The sequence below is a fragment of the Pan paniscus genome, chromosome 10, assembly GCF_029289425.2.
Source record: "Pan paniscus chromosome 10, NHGRI_mPanPan1-v2.0_pri, whole genome shotgun sequence".
NCBI classification, from domain to species: Eukaryota; Metazoa; Chordata; class Mammalia; order Primates; family Hominidae; genus Pan; species Pan paniscus.
In genome coordinates this window covers 115,104,233-115,116,761 of record NC_073259.2, presented here as the reverse complement: position 1 = coordinate 115,116,761, position 12,529 = coordinate 115,104,233, and the positions used below count along the sequence as shown (strand labels likewise).

At 34.6% G+C, this 12,529-nt stretch overlaps 1 protein-coding gene across 6 annotated transcripts in view; it reads left to right on the top strand.

Moving 5' to 3' along the window:
* Positions 1-12,529, top strand: part of CRY1 (cryptochrome circadian regulator 1) — a 104,360-nt gene that overhangs the window by 34,934 nt on the left and 56,897 nt on the right. The window lies entirely within an intron of this gene.

The window sequence follows — 12,529 nt, the reverse complement described above, 5'->3', positions numbered from 1 at the left end:
TCCGTGTCAGCATTGAAAAACTTGCCCCAAACATAGCTTTAAGTGGTGAGGCAGGGAAACAAAAGCAAAAGAACTCGTATATTAGAAATCCCTAATTCTCCTGAGTTCCAGTCCTTTTTATCTATTTGTCAGGTAATTGACAACTCAACCAAGAATATTTAAAACCAAATTTATTTCTTAATTAATAGCGTATCCTCTCAGCTCCTAAGCTAGAAACTTAGTGCCATTTTTGAAGTTTCCTCCTCTTCTTTGATGTAAAAATCCTATTGGTTTCCACCTCTAAAACAGCTTTAAGTCTGTTCCATTTGTGTACACTGCATTTCTTGCTTAGAATATTAAGACTCCAAAATGGTCTCTTGAGTCTTCTTAATCCAAGATCTTCCTCACTGCTGGCACAGTTTTGTTTCTAAAATTGAGTTCACAAACTGGGAAATAAAGAGAACACCATGAAATACATATTTTTAACTTAAAAATAAATAAAGTTTTGTATAAAATCAAATACTACCTTATATACACAGTATCCTAGTATAGCAAATGTCAGAGAAGCAAATGATAGTCAAGTTTTAAATTGAGAAAAACTTAATCATTAATGAATGTTTTAGGAAGTAGGGAAATATTTGCCAAAAAGACTGAAATTCACTTATGAAGCTATTGACTGGACTGTTCTGGAAGAAGAGGCAGAATAAGCTATTTGACAATATTCTTTTATCGAATGACGTTATGGATAATCCTATATTCATGGTATACAATGTAGAAGAGTCAGTACTGTTAAATACTGGCTTGAATATATATTTCCTTTTGTTTGAATGCAACTCCCAGTGTGCATTGTAGAAATGAGGTATTTGTACTTCTATGGTGTATGTATGAGGGAGATCTGCAAGATAACTTACTATTTTATCACAGAAAAACCAGGAGAAGAAATTCTTAGTTTAATGATTCTTTTGTGACTTTTTTTAGACTGGAAAATATATATTATGTCAGCTCTGACACAGTACTAGCTTTGAGCATCAAGGAAAAACTAAGTTTTAAGTGATAGTAGAATAAAATAACTTGTACTGTAATGTAATTGCTGACATTGTTTTATTCAGAAAAAAGAGTTGGTAGTCAACATTTTGCTTCCTAATCATGATTAATTGTTGAATGTAATACAAATTATGAATATAATTAAAACTATAATAATCAAGTGAAAATTGTTTCATCTTCCTGAAAATATCTTGAGTCAAGGCTTTGGTTTCCATTTCTGAAGTATATTATAAAAACAAAAGGTGCTCATGTAAGTTTTTGAAATATAGGATGAGATGAAAACATTTCTTCATAATACGATGTCAATAAAAAGTTACTTCTGTGACTTTTTAGTTTCTGGAATAGAGCCAAAATAGGATTTTTAATGTTGAATGTTGAGGATAAGATAATAGGGTTTCTTTTCCTTTTTTTTTTTTCTTTTTTTCTTTTTTTTTTTTTGAGACAGGGTCTTGCTCTGTTGTCCAGGCTGGAGTGCAGTGGCACAACCTTGGCTCACTGCATCCGCCTCCACTTCCAGGGTTCAAGGAGTTCTCGTGCCTCAGCCTCCCAAGTAGCTGGGACTACACCACTGTGCCTGAGTAGATAATAGGATTTCTAAAGATTGAACTGTGATGGTGAAGTTTAACTCCTTCCCAGCACTGGATAATTTTGATCACTTGTTTAGAGAAAGAAATTAATGATATGCTAGTGGATATGGTAAGAAAAATGTGTATTTTTGTGCATTGAAATAGGATTTGAAGAAATATTTTCCAAGTCCAAATGCAACTAAAGAATGTATTAGGGGCCGGGTGCAGTGGCTCATGCCCGTGATCCTAGCACTTTGGGAGGCTGAGGTGGATGGATCACTTGAGGTCAGGAGTTCAAGACCAGCCTGGCCAACATGGTGAAACCCCATCTCTACTAAAAAGACAAAAAAATTAGCCGGGCGTGGTGGTGGATGCCTGTAATCCCAGCTACCCAGGAGGCTGAGGCAGGAGAATTGCTTGAACCTGGGAGGCAGAGGTTGCAGTGAGCTAAGATCACGCCACTGAACTCTGTACTCTAGCCTGGACGACAGAGTGAGACTCCATCTCAAAAAAAAAAAAAAAAGACCGTATTAGGAATCAGTTTATTACTATTTCCTGAATTGAAGCATTTGGCTGTCAGCTTTTTTAGGGTTCACTGAATTAACTTCTGAGTGCTTATAGTAGTGAGCCATCACTAATAAGGTAAAGAGACACTGGTAAAATATTGTGGTAGAAAACGATCATTGTTATTATTAATATGTTTACATTTTATTAAACATTTTAATATATTTTCTATTAATTTACCTGAATTTAGTGGTCCACATATATGTTAAATAGTTGTTATAGCCATAGATCCTTTAATGAACTTTTTAATAAAAGTTTGATAAGAAATAGGAGTTTAATAAACACAGACTTCCAGCTTTTTGGGAATCTCAGTAAAGAGAAATAATTTTGTTTGTTTGTTTGATTTTTGTTTTTTGAGACAGAGTCTCACTCTGTCACCCAGGCTGGAGTGCAGTGGCACGATCTCAGCTCACAACTTCCGCCTCCCGGGTTCAAGCCATTCTCCTGCCTCACCCTCCCGAGTAGCTGGGACTACAGGTGCCCGCCACCACACCTGCCTAATTTTTTGTATTTTTAGTAGAGACGGGGTTTCACTGTGTTAGCCAGGATGGTATCCATCTCCTGACCTCGTGATCCGCCCACCTCGGCTGGGATTACAGGCGTGAGCCACCACACCCAGCCCAAATTTTTTTTAAAAAGAGTTAAAAGGTCATAGTTTCTCTTCAGAAAGGCCTGCGTTCAGTTCCTGATTTCAGCATTTACCCACTAACAACATGTGTGACCTGGGTAGGATATTTAACTTTTCTAAGATTGTTTCTTTGTTTTTAAATGGAGATAATACTATCTTAGTCTGTTGTGTGCTGCTGTAACACAGTACCAAAGACTGGGTAATTTTTAATGAACGAAAATATATTGCTTATGGGTTTGGAGGCTGGGAAGTCCCAAGATGAAGGGGCTGGCATTTGATAGGACCTTCTTGCCCCATCATCCCGTGGCAGAAGAGCAAAGAGAGGACAAGAGAGAGAGAGCAATAGGAGGCTGAACTTGCCCTTAGATGAAGAACCCACTTCTGTGATAATGGCATTAATGAAATAGAGCCCTCCTGGCCTCATCACATCTTAAAGGTCCCACTTCTGAACGTTGTTGCATTGGGGATTAAGTTTCTAACATGTGCTTTTTGGGGGACACATTCACACTATAGCACCACATATCTCATAGAATTGTTTGAGTATTAAATGAGATAAAGAAAAATACTTAGCATACTATATTGGGGAAATTATACTCAGTAAAATGTATATTAATATCAACGCATATAATATCAATATTTTGTTCTTTTATGTTACATGGATGGGGACTACAACTGATCACTCTGATCCAGATTAAATTTGATCTCAGATTACCTTTGATCTGCATAGTACCAAAATATTTATTTATATCACACATATTTATTAAAAACAGTATTATTTATAGATGACAATAAATTGGTGAATTACACTGAGATCACATAATAGGCTTGAAGTTAACTAAAGCCTGCAGGTCTTGTTCATTTCACCTGCTGCCAGGCTCTGTTGAGAGGATTTCTGAACCTAAATGCAGAGCCTTACCTCCAGATTCATTTTGTTTTCAACCCAGTGTTCAGTTGTTTGGTATAATTCTGAGTTCTGTCACTGTGAGATCATCATTACTATTTATGTTGATATAGTATACATCATCTACTGGTTTGATATCATGGATTTTGTTTGATATCTAAATTAGAGAACTATTTATTAAATTGTACAGCTGTATATAGATGACTTTAGAAGTCTTGTCCATTATTTTTTCAAACTTGTATTCATGATCAGGCATGGTAGCTCATGCCTATAATCTCAACACTTTGGGAGGCTGAAGTGGGAGGATTGCTTGAGGCCATGAGTTCAAGACCAGCCTGGGCAACGTAGCGAGACTTCATCTCTACTAAAAAAACGGAAAAAAAATTAGCCAAGTATGGTGGTGCCCACTAGTTTCAGTACTCAGGAGGCTGAGGCAGAGGGGCCACTTGAGCCAGGGAGATTGAGGCTGCAGTGAGCTGTGATCATGCTACTGCACTCCAGCCTGGGCAACAGAACAAGACCCTGTTTCAGAAAAATAAACGAAATCTCTATTCATGTCCCATTTTTGGTTATGATATCAATTTGGGGGGTTGTAACTTACATTAAAAATAATGAAATAGACTAGAAAATATTAGGCACATTATGTCATAAGGGCATTCTGTTTTATGAAACTTTTGTTTTAGTTACATACACCAAACACATACATGTTAGTTGCACTGGATCATTTTTCTTACTATTAATATGAGGGACTGCCAGAAAGTTTGAATGTCACTGGTTTCGTCCACTTATTAGATGAGGAAATAGGTCCAGTGAGATTAAACCACTTGCCCTAGGCCATATCTGTGCTTACAGTGTCTTAATATAAAACGTGATTGATTAGATTCCAAATCCTTCTAGCTTTTTTGTATAATTGAAAATAATTATGAAATCGTCAAGAGCTGTATGGGTACAGAAAGCCTCATGATAGGCTCATTGGTATTAGAATCCTTATTCCAGGTTAGAATTTATTCATTCAACAATAATTTATTGGCTACAATTCATCCAGTTAAAAATCTTATCAACAATTCAGAATTTTCTGTCTTCACAAAAAGCATCATTTACTTTGCCATATACTATTGTCATATGTTATTGCCAGTCTAATAATCAGAAAGTGAAAAGAGGTTATCTTGACATGACCTTATTAGTAATTCAGTTTTTTATTTTAGAACAAGCTCTGTTTTCTAAGTACTTCTAAACTTTGTTTAATAACCCTTTATGTTACTTTCCTGAGGAAAGTAAGCACACTTACTGGCTTGTAAGGAATTTTCCCCACTGATAGCCACCTTTAAAAATCCAACTTGTTTTTTCATCTCCAGTCCTGTAACTATTTTCTCAACTTGAGCTCATTCATTGTGTCTGTGGTGTTCTGTTACTCTTGCCAAGAGGTTTATCTTGGACTTTTGTTCTCTCTTTAGGTTTGTACACTCCTATTTAAAGTTTCTTATTGAAGCATGTGAGTGTGTGTGTGTGCATCTGTGTCTGTGTGTATGTATTTACCAGGTGCTAGTGGAAGAGGACGTTCTGCATTCTCTCTGTCATTTATTAATATTATATTATTCTGAGTTATAGGCTTGTATTCTCTTTGTTAATTTTCTTGCCATGAGCATGAATTTTAAAAGGAGTTATATTCTCATCTCTAACTTTGTTTTAAACTTCAGTTTGAATATTCCTGACACTTTATATATTTGTTTGTTTTTTTATTTTTGAGACAGGGCCTTGCTCTGTTGCCCAGGCTGGAGTGCAGTGGTGTGATCATGGCTTACTACAGCCTCGAACTCCTGGGCTCAAGTGGCCTCAGCCTCCTGAGTAACTGGGACCACAGACACATGCCACCATGCCCAGCTAATCTTTTTTGTTGTTTTTTTGGAGAGACGGCGTCTCACTGTGTTGCCCAGGCTGGTCTTGAACTCCTGGCCTCAATCAGTTCTCTTGACTCAGCCTTCCAAAGTGTTGCAGTTACAGGTGTGAGCCACCAGTCCTAACCTTAATTAACTCATTCTTATTTTTTCATTTATTTATTCATTCTTATAGAGACAGGGTCTTGCTCTGTCACCCAGGCTGGAGTACAGTGGCATGATGATAGTCCACTGTGGCCCCCAGCTCCTGGACTCAGGTGATCCTCCCACCTCAGCCTCCCAAGTAGCTAGGAGTACAGGCACATACCACCACGCCCAGCTAAGCTGAAACTTTTCTTAAAGGCTTTTGTTTGTTTTTGCAGTTTTACTCAATTATATGCCAGTCCTCTCATCTTTGAAATGTGGGTTTATGAGAAAACTTTGGAGAGAAAGAAAGAGGCATTCTTCTATTCCCTCACTCCTGATCTTAGTTTCCGCTCGTTTACTCATTCACGAGTGGGTAGGCAGGGCTTTATCTTTTTAAATTCCTGTGCCATATTGCCTCCTGATTTGCCAACCCATTATTTGCTGATTATTATTTATGCCTATTAAGTGACAGGCACTCCATAAATCTTTCTACTTGGCATTTATTGGGCTTTCTTTATACCATTTTCATTGTTTAGTCAGTGTAGATTTTTCAGTCTTGATAACAAAAGTATAACTAAGTATTGTACAATACTTACTGCAGTATATTATGGTGCTTATGTAACTATTTCCTCTTCTGTATTGTAAGCACTTAGGAGGCATCTAATGCAGTGACTTCATTTTCTCTTAATTTTTTCTTTTTTTTATTGTTACATGATAGCTTTACATATTTCTTACATACTAGACAATCATCTGTAATCACTTTACTTCTGCCTAAAATATATCATTTAGAATTTTTTTTAGTGACATCTTTTGGAGACAAACTCTTTTATCTTTTATCAAAATGTCTATATGTTTGTCTTAATTCTTGAAAGATATCTTCATGAATATAGAATTTTAGGTTTCTGGGTTTGTTACCAGTTTATTGAAAATATTCTGTTGTCTTCTGGTTACCTTTATTGCTGTTGGAAACTGTTTCTCCTTTGAAGGTAATTGTCATCTACTCCTATCCTCTAGCTGCTTTGAAGATTTTTCTCATTTTTTGAAAGATTATTTGTGGGAACTTCCTGAGGCCTTTTATAAGGTTGTCTTCCTCTAGAACAATCTTTTGGCTTCCCTGGGCCACATTGGAAGAATTGTCATAGGCTACACATAAAATATACTAACATTAATGATAGCTGATGAGCTTTAAAAAAAAAAGTCTGTGCTTAAATCTCATAATGTTTTGAGAAAGTTTACAAAATTGTGTTGGGCCACCTTCAAAGCTGACCTGGGCCACATGCAGCCCGCAGGCCACAGGTTGGGCAAGCTTGCTCTAGAATTTGAACTTACTTCTTAATGGCATTAGAGTCATTACCACTGCAGGGCACTTTAAATTTATTGTTTGAGATTTCTTGTGCCCCTCTGATGAAAATCCACCTAAGGGCTGGCCAGTGCTTACAGCCTATAAATTCTTTACTTTTTATTTATATTTTCCATCTTTTTCTGCTGAGTGCCAAGGCAACCTCACAAAAGGTGTGGAGGGGGATTTTGTTTCTGGTTCACGTCTTCCCTAACGATGTCTAGCCTTTTGGCATCTTGGCTTAATGTTTTGGAGTATCTTAGACTCTCTGTCTTGAACTGGTTCTAGGCTTTAATTTCTGTCCTTCTTGTACCATGAGGCTGTCAAAACCACTATTAAGGTTCTCTGGGATTATTAGCAAATGTTCTTAGGGCAAAAACTAATTATATGTTCAACTTAGCTTTTGGTTTGGGAATTCCTTATTGTCTTGCCAACTCTTTAGGGAGATATTTTATATATCTTAACCAGTATTTTTGTTTGTTTAGACCAATTAGATTGATCTAAATAACCTAAGCTGTTATTTGAAATTGAAACCCATTTAGCTTTATTCTTGTTTGATATAAATATATGTAGTATCTATGGTTATTTTGCCCTTTTCTTTCATTCTTTTTTTTTTTTTGAGACAGGGTCTTGCTCTGTCTCCTACACTCAAGCCATTCTCCTGCCTCAGTCTCCCAAAGTGCTGGGATTACAGGTGTGAGCAATTACACCCAAACCTTTTCATTTTTGATATTGCTTATTTGTGTCTCCTACCTTTTGTCCTGATACATTTCATCAGAGGTTGGTTAGTTTTATTGTCTTTTCAGACAACCAACTTTATTTGCCTTCACTATGGTAGGTTTGTTTTTTATTTCAGAATGTGTTAATTTTATTTCTTTGTTCTGCTTTTTTTTACGCTAACTTATTGAAATGGAGTTAGCCTATTGAATACCCTATTTAGCCTATTCAATTTAATAGGCTGAATTCTTAGGCTATTTTTAGCCTTTCCTTTTTATCTGGTACAATTATTTAGGTGTGTAAATATCCCTGTAATTGCTACTGTAGTTTTATTCCACATTCTCTTTAATGTGGTATTTTCATTATTCAGTTCAAAATATTTTCTAAATTTTGTTATGATTTTTTTCTTTGGTCTGTGAATTATTTAGAATTATATCCTTTGTTACTTATAATATTTATTATATTCCAAACATGCAAAGTTTTCTAATTGTCGTTTCAGTATTAATTTTTAGCATAAATACGTCAAGGTCAGAGACTATGCTGTAAATAATTTCAGTTCTTTGAAATTTATATAGACTTTTTTTTAAATGGTCCAATATATGCTGAATTTTTAAAAATGTTCCATGTATATACTGCTGTCTTCATTGTTATTAGACGGGATATTCTTTGTTTTTCCATTAGGTCAAGGTTGTTAATAAGTTGTCCAAATCTTCTGTACTCATTTTTGGTCTGCTTATCTCAATTATTATCAGAAGAATGTTAAAATCCCCACAGTTTAATCATAGATCTGTCTTTATTTGAAGCTCTGTCATTTTTACTTTATACAATTTGAAATGCTAAAATTAAATATATGTTCTCCTGGTGAAGTGAAGGCTTTTGTTTTTATCATTATGAGGTGTGGAGAAATGTGTAAAATATGTATATATTTAGATGATTATTAACCTGGTTAAAGTCATTATGAACGTGACTTTATAGTATATTTCTTTACAGTTCATTATGTTTATAATTAATATAGCTATGGCAGCTTTCTTTGGTATGTTTATGGTCAACTTTTTTGTATCCCTTTTTTTTTTTTTTCAAACTTTCTGGAGTCTTTTAGATGTCTCTTGTAAATAGCATATATTAACATTTGTTTATTTAGTCTGATAGTTTTTAATTAATTGAAGCCTTTTGTTAGTCTGTTTACATTTGTTATAATTACCAAAGTATTTGGATTTATTGTCATATTATTTTGTGTTTTCTTTTTGTCCTTCCTGTTCTATTTTTTAATATTCTTTTAAATTCTGTTGTTTTAAATTTCATTAATTTCTTTCTAATAACTAGATTTATTAATTTATCAGACTTAATAAATTTATTAATAAAATAATTACACATTATTTTAGCTATTCTTTTAGTGTTTACTCTAGAAATTACCAGAAGCACATTGGTTAATGTCTAAAGTTAATCAATAATTTTGTCTATTTATTGGATAATTCAAGGCCCTTGAAACACAAACTCTAATTACCTTTCTTCTGATTTATATATTCTAATTCTGGTCATTTCTCTGTTTTTGTTTTTAAAAACCAAAATATATTATTCTTGTTTTATAAGGCCAGTATTCATTTACCCACATATCTACTATTTACAATGTTCTTTATTCTTCCTAGCATCTCAGCTCTTCCATTGGGGAACATTTTTCTTTTATCTCAGATATATCTTTTAGAATTCTCTATAGAAAAAGACTGGTGATGGTAAACTCTCTCAGGTTTGTTTGAAGATACTGGCCTTGTTTACACTGGATATAGAATTCTAGGTTGACAGTGATTTTCTCTGAGCCTGTTGGGGATGTAGTTATAGTCAGCTGCCACTCCCACTCATACTTTTTTTGGGGGTAATATCTTGTTTCTTTTTGTCTAATTTTAAATATTCTCTTTCTCTGACATGTTCTGAAGTTTTTCGATGATGAATCTCGGTCTGAGTTTCTTTGTATTTACTTCTCTTGGATTTACAGTGCTCCTTGAAACCTGTCTGTTGCTATCTTTCATCAGCTTTGAAAGTTTTTCAGCTGTTACTTTTTCAGATCTTGCTTTGCCTTGCTTTATTTTCTCTTTTTGGAAATACATTTGTAGCCGGCCACCGTGGCTTATGCCTGTAATCCCAGCACTTTGGGAGGCCGAGGCAGGCGAATCACCTGAGGTTGGAAGTTCGAGATCAGCCTGACCAACATGGAGAAACCCCCTCTCTACTAAAAATACAAAAAATTTGTCGGGTGTGGTGGCACATGCCTGTAATCCCAGCTACTCAGGAGGCTGAGTCAGGAGAATTGCTTGAACTCAGGAGGCAGAGGTTGTGGTGAGCCGAGATTGCACCATTGCACTCCAGCCTGGGCAGCAAGAGTGAAACTCCGTCTCAAAAAAAAAAATACATTTGTACATGTGTTAGACATTTTTACTGCACTCTTTTATTTTCTTCATATTTTCCATCTCTTTGGCTCTCTGTACTTCATTTTTAAAAATGTCTTTTTATCAGCTATTCTATAAATGTTATTTTTAACTGTATCTGTTAAGTTTGGATTTCAATTATTATATTTTTCATATATGGAGATTTTCTTTGGTTCTTTTTCAAATCTGCCATTTCTTATTCCTTGCTTTTTTTACTTTAAACATGTTGATTAAATTATATTGGCTCTGCCTTCAAAATGTATCCAAGTTCGGACCATCTCATGCTTCCACATTAACAACCGAATAATTTCCCTTCAGATTCTCTGGTTCTCTCCTTCTTCCTCTTCAGCTCATTGTGATCCTTCATAATCACAAGTAGGATCAATCTCTAGTGGCTTATATCTCAGAGTAAAAGGCAAAGCCCTTACCATAGTCTACAAGATGTCATGTGAACTGGAACTTGATAACTTTCTAACCTAATAATCTCTTGCCACTCTTTCGTTCTCTGTGCTGTGGCCATACTGGTTTTTTGAGTATTCTTTTTAAAGTGCCATGCATGTTCTTCACCTGTGTTGTACATCTGCTGTTCCCTCTGCACAAAATGTTTCCTTACCAGCACTGCTTGCTCTCCAACTTTCCTTCAGGTTTCTGCACAGATGTTCTATTATCAGTGAGTATTTTCTTGACTTGTTTCATATAAAATACCAGTCTCCATTCCTTTATTCCCTGAAGTCCCAGTTTCCCCTTTAACTTTATGTTATTCAGTTATTACCATTTGAACAGTTTGCTTTACTGTTTTTGTATTATTCTGTCTTTACTCCCTCTCCTTCTAGAATATTAGCTTCAAATTGTAGGAAGTTTGACTTTAAAAAATCACAGGTGTGTTTCTAATATCTAGTACAGTCTTTAGTACATAAGTTCTCAATAAATATTTGTTGAATAAATAAATGATTATAAAGTGTTATTCAAGGGACTGCCCTTGTGGTAAAGAGGTACTGTCATTTTAGGAGAGTCTCAAATCTAATTACGTTAGATTTTTTAGAATTCTCTGTAGTAAAAGGCTGCTAATGGTAAACTCTCCCAAGTTTGTCTGAAGATACCATCCTTATTTACACTGGGTATAGAATTCTAGGTTCTTTTATGACCTTCTTGATTTTCTTTTTCTTGTCTTTCTCTTTAAAAATCATCCTTACCAAGTAACCGTTAGAAAAACCTCGTGCAAACTTGGGATAGTTGTTTACAATTTATATCATAGGTCAGAAAAATCAGAATAATTTTCAGCATTTTTGAATAATTTTTTTGAGAAGGGAAATTTCTTTTAGACTACAGAAAATCATTATATATAGTTCTAAGACAATTTGCCTTTTACAAATGCTTAACAGATTTTATTTAATTTTATATAAGTCTCCTAAAGTCCCCAAGTAGATCTTCTGCTGATTTTCCCTCCCCTTTGGAGTCACAATATAGTGTTCTTTAAAAATAGATAAAAATTAGTAGGAGCCTTAGATTACAATTACCTCTATGTGGTTTTTGAAATCATGGTGGCATAAGTTATATAGACTTGTGCTAGTGTAATTCAACTCTAGAAGGTATATATACTTCTATTACAGATCATTTTATGCTGCTGTCACAAAGTGAAATGCTATGATAGTTAAAAGGCCCATATCAAAGATTATCTTCGTGAAACTTTATGGACCTTCCTTGACAGATTGACTCCTCTGTGCCATGAACTTTAATAATGCAGTTTGATAGATAATATTCATATCTTATTCTCATTAAATTTGGGAGGCTTCAAGGATGGGAATTCTGTGTCTTCTTATTTATCTATTTTTAAAGCTTTATTGATTTTTTTTAACTCAAGAAAATACCCAAATGTTGATTGAAAGAATGAGTGAATGAAAGTGCTTCAGATACAATTTTCTGCGTTTTATTGGTCACTAATATTTTACCATAAAAAGGACATAAAAGCAGTAGGACTATAAGAATATTTAAAAATTAATACAGGCCTAAATGTAACTTTTTACCTAAATAAGATAATGTGACTCACAGGATTAGTTAAGAGTAGTTCTGTTGTTTCTGTTTGTTTGTTTGTTTTTTCTCTACATAACACATGTTTTTCATATAATTACATAACAGCTATATGGTTAGGGAACATTTTTATTTTCAAATGTGTAAACGCATGTAATTGAAATTTGTTTTCAGTCCATGACAGGTTCATAACCCTCTTGTTTGAAATTTTTAAAATATTTCTCTACCTTTCTTTTGAAAACCACATCATATTTAGTGGCTATCTTAATTGGATTTTTTTTGTTGTTCTTTCATTATTTTCTTTTTTCTAGAGCTCTCATAC